Here is a 9383-nt window from a genome sequence, read left to right as displayed (position 1 = left end):
TCCTTTTAGGTGGATGTAGAATTGAACAGCTCTTTTCTGTATGTTGATAACTAGTGAGTATAGTCCTAATTCTGCTCTGCATGCATTGTTTGGGGTTTTGCATTGTATGCAAAGTATATTTTTTGCTGAATTCTGCATGCTGAGTYGCAATTAGGTGTTTTTCCCTATTTTATGAATTCTTGTTTGGTGAGCGGACCCCAGACCTCACAACCGTAAAGGGCAATGGGTTGAAATATTTTTAGCCAGATCCTAATTGGGATGTTGAGTTGCATGTTCCTTTTGATGGCATCRAAGGCCCTTCTTGCTTTGTCTCTTAGATTATTCACAGCCTTGAGGAAGTTACCTGTGGTGTATTTGGGTTGAGGTGTAATTATTTTTGGGGCAACAGTGTCTAGAGAGAGTTTGTAGTCTTGTCTACTTGACCTTTTTTGGAACACTATTATTTTTGTCTTACTGAGATTCACTGTCAGGGCCCAGGTCTGACATAATCTGTCCAGAAGATCTAGGTACTGCCTTAGACCCTTCTTGTTTGGGGACAGAAGCATCAGATCATTTGCAAACAGTAGACATTTTATTTCAGAATCCAGTAGGGTGAGGCCGGGTGCTGCAGWCTGTTCTAATGCCCTCGCCTATTCATTGATATATATGTTGAAGAGTGTGGRGCTCAAGCTGCATCCCTGTCTCACCCCACGGCACTGAGGAAAGAAATCTGTGTGTTTCTTGCCAATTTTAACTGCACACTTGTTTGTGCTCATACACTACCTTTGGGGTCACTTAGAAATGTCCTTGTTTATAAACAAAAGCACAMAAAAAATGGTCCATTTAAAATAACATCAAATTGATCAGAAATACAGTGTAGACATTGTTAATTAAATCTTCATCGGGATTGGTGTCCCTTCCACGGGACGGTTGAGCTAACATAGGCTAATATGATTAGCATGAGGTTGTAAGGAAGAAGAACATTTCCCAGGACATAGACATGTCTTATACGGGCAGAAAGCTTAAATTCTTGTTAATCTAACTGCACTGTCCATTTTTACAGTAGCTATTACAGTGAAATAATGCAATGCTATTGTTTGAGGAGAGTGCACAATTTTGAACATGAAAAGTTATTAATTAACAAATTAGGCACATTTGGGCAGTCTTGCCGCAAAATTTTGAACATAAATACAATGGTTCATTGGATCAGTCTAAAACATTGCACATACACTGCTGCCATCTAGTGGCCAAAATCTAAATTGCACCTGGGCTGGAATAGTACACTATGGCCTTTCTCTTGCATTTCAAAGATGGTCCAAAAAAAACGATTGTTTTTTTCTCTGTATTATCTTTTACCAGATCTATTGTCTTATATTCTCCTACATTCCTTTCACATTTCCACAAACTTCAAAGTGTTTCCTTTCAAATGGTACCAAGAATATGCATATGCTTGCTTCAGGGCCTGAGCCACAGCCAGTTAAATTTGGGCCAAAAATTGAAAAAAGGGGCAGATCCTTAAGAGGTTGTTTAAATGACTATGTACATAACGAACATGAGTTGACATACTAGGCAACGTTCTGCGCCATGGTGCGGGTGATAACTGCGTGTSCAGCAGCGAGGGATGTGTGTGCCCAGGTCAACAGCCAATCTCTCACCCCTGTGGGGACGTAGATGCGCTCTGGAGGGCAGGTGGCAGTAGTGAGTTCCTTCTCCAGAGCCTTGGGGATGTCCACATCTACGTCACAAAACATGAGGCCAACAATTCGGTAAGACTGATTGGACCCTCCACCAACGTGGAACCACAGATGATTGGACGGGAAAGCAGATCCTACGACATCCTGGTCCCAGTGATTCTCATCTTTGACCAGGAGATGGTGAGGTTATGGAGTTTGAGCCACGGGAGGCCGAGGATGACTTTGTACGGGTGCAGGGATGATGAGGAAGGCTTTCCTGGTGCATGGGTCCAACGGTGAGGTGTGAGTGTGACGTGATAGTGCCGGATCCCAATGGTCGCATATTCAGGGCTGGAAAAGGAGAGGAGAGCGGGTATGAAGTTAAGTTCAGGGAGGAAGCGTGGGCCTGGTCAATAAAGTTCCCCGCGGCACCGGAGTCCACTAGAGCTGKAGAGACAACACTTGAGAGCCAGCCAGAAGTGAAATGGGAACCAGAAAGGGTTTTGTCAGAAAACAATGAAAATGGAATACTCACGCCTACCGTGGGAGACAGAAGATCACGTGGCCGCCCCACTGCTCTAGTGGACCCATTGTTCAGACGCACTGGACATCAGGGAAGCCGGTTCCCCTCCTGGCTGCAATGACAGCTATCTCAGATGACGCCGGTCTGCCGCGAAGAGGTGTGTGGTCCCTACCTCCATGGGTTCAGGCTCTGCCTCAGGACAGTGGTGAGGTGGACACCAGAGCACGCGAAGAAGGTTATCTAAATGGATTGCCATGGAGATGAAAGCATCCAAGGACATGTTGTCATCCCGACATGCCAACTCTGTCTGGACCTCCTCGCGCAGTCCAATGCAGTATAGACCACGGAGAGCCGGCTCATTCCATCCACTGGAAGCTGCCACAGTCCGAAAGGCGAGGGCGTATTCAGCAGCGGTTTGACCACCCTGATGGAGTTGAAACAGTTGCTTGCCTCCCTCTCTGCCCTCTGGAGGATGGTCGAAGACCGCCCTGAACAGAGCCGTGAACCTCTCAGAGGAACCCAGCTCCTCCTCTCCTATGTCCCAGACGGCCGTAGCCCACTCCAAAGCCCGTCCAGTAAACAGGGAAATTACCTTGGCAACCTTGGACCTCTCGGTGGTGGGGGCTCTCGTCTGACAGGCGAAAGGGAGCACTGGTGTAGGAAGCCACGGCATTTCAATGGATTTCCGTCAAACTTCTCTGGAAGGGACAGTTGGGCAWCACTAACCTGGGCGGTCGGCTGGGTAGGCTGGGGGACTGGCTCACTGTGACGACACGTGGTAGGAGGCCCTCCATCAGAGGTGTGGAGAACCTCACTGGTGGTGTCGAGGTCGGTGGAGAATGTGAGGACCTCGTTCATGGTCGTACCCAGTAGAGCCAGCTAATCATGGTGTTGATGGAGTAGATAACCTCCTCAATCATCTGGAAGATGGTGTAATCTTCTGCTACTTCCATCATTTCTGCTGCAGTATTATGTAACACAGGGAGTCAGGAAGCAGGAGGCAGAAGGTGAGTTTAATAATAATACACGTGAAGACATTACAAAGCACGAGAAGCGTACTGAACGCAACCAAAACCAATACTTCCTGATGACTGAGGCTACTAAGGCCTATATGAAGGGAGAGTAATCAGGGTGGTGATGAAGTCCACGTGTGCTTAAAGATAAGGAGCTTTTTGTGGGCAATGATGGTTGCCAGGTGTGCGCAATGTGGGTTGCCAGGACCGGGGGTTAGTAGGCCGGCAATGGAGGGAGGGAGCAGGAGCAGGCGTGACATGTACCAATACTGTTCCAGACTTGTCCAGGTTGACATTGGCTGACTCAGAGTCCTCGTTGTTTAGTATCCTGAGTTTCCCCACATTAATATAGCACTGTGCCATGTCAGGGGGTGGTCTGTGTGCAAGATTAAGTTGCTTATAGTACATTCCCCTTTTTGAAGCAGTCAGCAAAAAGTGTCTCTGGATTGTCCATGAGGAGCTTCTKTGTACTCTTTCCGTGCATTCAAATTTTTTACATCCAARGGGTACTGTATTGTCATGACCTCTGCACAGAGGGAAGCCATGGAGCAGGTGGCCTCAAAGGCCTCTCTATGTGGGTGGGGGAGGCGGTGAATCTCCTGTCATTGTTGGGCTCAAGTGCTTTGACACCTCTCACTTTACACCTCAGTGCTAATTGAAGTTGCARCCGGATCTGTCCTAGCAAGATTGGTAGCCTTAATTTAGCATTCAGTACTTACAAATTTAAATAGATTATAGTAATGTCTTATTCTTTGGGGCTTTTAAAAGTAGCTTCAGACTAAACATTACTCACTCAGTTCCAGGTTTGATGGTGTTTTCAGGTTTCTGATGTGCTTATTTTGTTGGTCGTTGGTTTGCCAGGGCAATTGCTGTATAGTCGTTGGGAATAAAAATCTTTGGTAGTGGGAATCCTTCCAGGTAATTTTGTCCAAAATCAGGTTGTAGGTTTGGAGATTTGATTTGTGAAGGTTATGTTACAGAGAGCAGTATCCTGTATATGTCCTGGTAAAAAATACAAGTTTATCCAACTCTAAATCTATCTTTTTGTAAAAACATGCAACAAAATTCAGGAGCTCATCTGCTCATGACTCTCTCTTCCTCTCTCTCTCTCTCCCTTTCTTTCTCTTCCTCTCTCTCTCTACTTTCTTTCTCTCTCTCTCTCTCTCTCTCCCTCCATTTCTTTTCTTCCTCTCTTCTCTCTCCTTTCTTCTCTTCCTCTCTCTCTCCCTTTCTTTCCTCTTCCTCTCTCTTCCCTTTCTTTCTCTTCCTCTCTCTCTCTCCCTTTCTTTCTCTTCCTCTCTCTCTCTCCCTTTCTTTTTCTTTCCTCTTTCTCTCTCCCTTTCTTTCTCTTCCTCTCTCTCTCTCCATTTCTTTCTCTCCCTCTCTCTCTCTCCCTTTCTTTCTCTCCCTCTTCTCTCTCTCCCTTTCTTTCTCTCCCTCTCTCTCCCTTTCTTTCTCTCTCTCACTCTCCTCTCCTTTTCTTTCTCTCCTCTCTCTCCTTCCCTTCTCTCTTCCTCTCTCTCTCTCCTTTCTTTCTCTCTTTCTCTCTCTCCCTCTTTCTCTTCTCTCTCTCCTCTCTCTCTCTCTCCTCTTCTTTTCTCTCCTTTCCTCTCCTCTCCCTTTCTTTCTCTCCCTCTCTCTCCCTTTCTTTCTATCTCTCACTCTCTCTCTCCCTTTCTTTCTCTCTCTCACTCTCTCTTTATTTGTCTTTCTCCAGTCCCTGTGTAAAGACCAGTCCTCTCAACAGCTGAGGTTCAGAGGAGAGAGGGTTCTGTGGCTCCAGCCAGCTTCTCTGGATCAACTTCTAGAGCTTAAGACTCAGTACCCCAACGCCAAGATGGTGGTTGGTAACACGGAAGTCGGTGAGACCACTAACTAGTTAAAGGAGTTATTTTTCTACTAATTGGTATTTAGACTAATCAGACCAATAATTGGGAGCAGAAAAAAAAACTGAATTGGGTTGCCAGTGTAAATGCAGGCTTACTGTTCTGAAAGTTTGTAGTTAAGTGATAATGTTTGATTGATCTGTTGTCCCTGTTGCTGTTTGTGTCCCAGGTATTGAGATGAAGTTCAAGAACCTGTTGTATCCTGTTATTCTGGCCCCGGCATACATCCCCGAGCTCAACACCATACAGCACACTGACGAGGGTAAGAGGGGAAGAAGGGTTTGGCTGTGAATGGCAGGGATAGGCAATTTCAAGATGTATGTTTTTGTGTTCATGGCTAATGTGTGTACAGTATGTTGTGTGTGTGTGTGTGTCAGTGACGTGGCGGTTATTCACTTTTTATTGAGCCTCTCATACACACACACACACACACACACACACACAAACACACACACACACACACACACACACTCATGAAGTTGATTTTTTGCTACGGTGTTTATCGGTATGACACGACCACAACCAAACAGCAGCAGGTAGACACACATTCACAGGCCCTAATAGCTTGTGCCTCATGCAACAGGTGACTTTCAGCACCACAGACAGTGAGTATACAGCATTACACACACTATGCCTAGTAGTCAGCGCTACTGAGATATACACTGAGTGGACAAAACATTAGGAACACCTTCCTAATATTGAGTTTGCACCTCCCTTTTTGTCTTGAGAACAGCCTCAATTTGATGGACCCTACATGGTATCAAAAGGTGTTCCACAGGGATGCTGGCCCATGTTGAATCCAATGCTTCCCACAGTTGTGTCMAGTTGGCTGGTGGTGGACCGTTCTTGATGAACACAGAAAACTGTTGAGTGTGACAAACCCAGCAGCTTTCCAGTTCTTGACACTCTCAAAGCAGTGTGCCTGCTACCTACTACCATACCCTGTTCAAAGGCATATCGTTTGTCTTGCACGTTCACCCTCTGAATAGCACACAAACACAATCCATATCTCAATTGTTTCAAGGCTTAAAAAAATTCCATATTCATCTACATCTGATTGAATTGGATTGAACAAGCGATATCAATAAGGGYTTTCACCTGGATTCACCTGGTCAGTCTACATTCAATGTATACTATGGTGTTATATGACTGGTTAGTATGCCATTGAAAGAATAATAATAAATATCAAATCAAATGTATTTATAAAGCCCTTCTTACATCAGCTGATGTCTCAAAGTGCTGTACAGAAACCCAGCCTAAAAGCCCCAATCAGCAAGTAATGCAGGTGTAGATGCACGGTGGCTAGGAAAAACTCCCTAGAAAGGCAGGAACCTAGGAAGAAACCTAGAGAGGAACCAGGCTATGAGGGGTGGCCAGTCCTTTTCTGGCTGTGCCAGGTGGAGATTATAACAGAACATGGCCAAGAAATGTTCATAGATGACCAGCAGGGTCAAATAATAATAATCCCAGTGGTTGTCGAGGGTGCAACAGACTGTAATAACAGAAKACAACTTCTATCTATCCTTCCAGCTRAAGACATTGGTGACTGTAAAACTYCTCCCTGTTGGTCTTCAGTTTGAAAAGTTCCTTGGTCTCGATGCGATAGAGACGAGAGTCGTCCTTGATCGGTCAACTTTCGACTGCATTTCTTTAGCCGTTTCAGCTCAGAAAAGGACCTCTCAACTGATGCCGTTGTGGCTGGTACAGCCTTGGGGACAGTCTGTGTTAGGTCATGCTGCAACAAAAGGCTAAAGAGACAGTCTGTGTTAGGTCATGCTGCAAAAAGCTAAAGAGACAGTCTGTTGTTAGTGTAACGAATGTGAAATGGCTAGCTAGTTAGCGGGTACGCGCTAATAGCGTTTCAATCGTTACGTCCCTTGCTCTGAGACTTGAAGTAGGTTTTCCCTTGCTCTGGCAAGAGCCGCGGCTTTGTGGAGCGATGGGTAACGATGCTTCGTGGGCGACCTGTTGTTGATGTGTGCAGAAGGTCCCTGGTTCGCGCCCGTGTCGGGGCGAGGGACGGCTAAAGTTATACTGTTACATTAGGTCATGCTGCAACAAAAGCTAAGAGCTGTCCAGGTGATTTGTCTCGCACCATTTGTGAACTGTACAATCCGACATCAGCCTTATAACTTCTTACAGCTGAAATCCCGTTAACGGGTGAATTTGACACAGCCAGTGAAAGTGCAGGGCGCCAAATTCAAACAACAGAAATCTCATAATTAAAATTCCTCAAACATACAAGTATTCTACACCATTTTAATGTTAAACTTGTTGTTAATCCCACCACAGTGGGCTTTACGACGAAAGCACACCATCTGATTATGTTRTGTCAGCGCCTAGTCACAGAAAAACACAGCCATTTTCCATCCAAAGAGAGGAGTCACAAAAAGCAGAAATAGATATATAAAATTAATCACTAACCTTTGATGATCTTCATCAGATGACACTCATAGGACTTTATGTTACACAATACATGTATGTTTTGTTTCGATACAGTTCATATTTATATCCAAAAATATCAGTTTACATTGGCGCGTTATGTTCAGTAATGTTTTGCCTCCAAAACATCCGGTGATTTTGCAGAGAGCCACAACAATTTACAGGAATACTCATCATAAATGTTGATGAAAATACAAGTGTAATGCATGGAATTAAAGATATACTTCTCCTTAATGCACGCTGTGTCAGATTTCAAAAAAGCTTTATGGCAAAAGCACACCATGCAATAATCTGAGTACAGCGCTCAGGCACCAAAACAAGCCATACAGACACCCGCCATGTTGTGGAGTCAACAAAAGTCAGAAATAGCATTATAAATATTCACTTACCTTTGATGATCTTCATCGGAATGCACTCCCATTAATCCCAGTTCCACAATAAATGTTAGTTTATTTCGATAAAGTTCATCTTTATGTCCAAATACCTCCTTTTTGTTTGCGCGTTTAGTTCACCAATCGAAATTCACAAGGCACGGGCAAGTCTAGACGAAAGTCCAGACGAAAAGTCAAAACARTTCCATTACAGTTYGTAGAAACATGTCAAACAATGTATAGAATCAATCTTTAGGATGTTTTTATCATAAATCTTCAATAATGTTTCAACTGGACAATTCCTTTGTCTTTAGAAATTAAAAGGAACAGAGCTCGCTGTCACGGGCGCACGCCTGACTTAGCCTATGGCATTCTGCCAGACCTCTTAGTCAAACAGCTCTTATTCGCTCCCTCTTCATGGTAGAAGCCTGAAACAAGGTTATAAAGACTGTTGCCATCTAGTGGAAGCCTTAGGAAGTGCAATCGGACCAAATGTACACTATCTTGGATAGGAAAAGACTTGAAAACCTACAAACCTCAGACTTCCCCCTTCCTGGTTGGATTTTTTCTCAGGTTTTTGCCTGCCATATGAGTTCTGTTATACTCACAGACATCATTCAAACAGTTTTTAGGAACTTAAGTTTTTTCTATCCAAATATACTAATAATATGCATATCTTAGTTTCTGGGCCTGAGTAGCAGGCAGTTTACTCTGGGCACGCTTTTCATCCGAACGTGAAAATAGCGCCCCCAGCCATTAGAAGTTAACTCTAATTTTAATACACCAGTGGTAACATGACATTCTCTTACCTAATTGCCAAGATTTGACTGTAAGGTGTCAGCTAATATGATTAACCMTATTCATCTATGGCAAATATACTTATATGTTTCCTCCTTTCAGCTGTGTCTGGTGTTAGCTAGTTACTGGCTAGCTAGGTCTTCATCTCTGTCTGGTGTTAGCTTCTTACTGGCTAGCTAGGTCTTCATCTCTGTCTGGTGTTAGCTTCTTACTGGCTAGCTAGGTCTTCATCTGTGTCTGGTGTTAGCTAGTTACTGGCTAGCTAGGTCTTCATCTCTGTCTGGTGTTAGCTAGTTACTGGCTAGCTAGGTCTTCATCTGTGTCTGGTGTTAGCTAGATGACATCAGCATTGTGACATCGGAATGAGTGTGACATTCGCCGAGGGTCACCGTCGTCAAGCACCTGGCCTTAGTTACGGAGGGATGGCTGCTACTACTGTCATGCCAAGAACACAGCCAACAGACTTCTGGAAAACAGTGGGGGAAAGACTTCTGCAGGATGCTTGTTCTCATGTGCAAGGAGATGACCCTTCACCCCTCTGCGCCGGGTGCAGGTACCTATACCGACGAATCTGACCCACTCAGCCTGATTTTACAAGTTTTAACCGTACTGTACAACGAAACTAGCCAGTTAGGTGAGAAACACATCATCATTATTTTCATCATATAAAACTTACTATGGTTTTCAAAACAGTGTAA

At 44.5% G+C, this 9383-nt stretch overlaps 1 pseudogene; it reads left to right on the top strand.

Moving 5' to 3' along the window:
- The window catches only part of LOC112071841 (xanthine dehydrogenase/oxidase-like), an 83678-nt pseudogene that overhangs the window by 14211 nt on the left and 60084 nt on the right, over positions 1–9383 (top strand).

This window comes from Salvelinus sp. IW2-2015, unplaced genomic scaffold (assembly GCF_002910315.2).
Source record: "Salvelinus sp. IW2-2015 unplaced genomic scaffold, ASM291031v2 Un_scaffold1739, whole genome shotgun sequence".
In the NCBI taxonomy this organism is placed as follows: Eukaryota; Metazoa; Chordata; class Actinopteri; order Salmoniformes; family Salmonidae; genus Salvelinus; species Salvelinus sp. IW2-2015.
The sequence above is the reverse complement of the archived record's forward strand: the minus strand, read 5'-3'. Positions and strand labels throughout refer to the sequence as shown.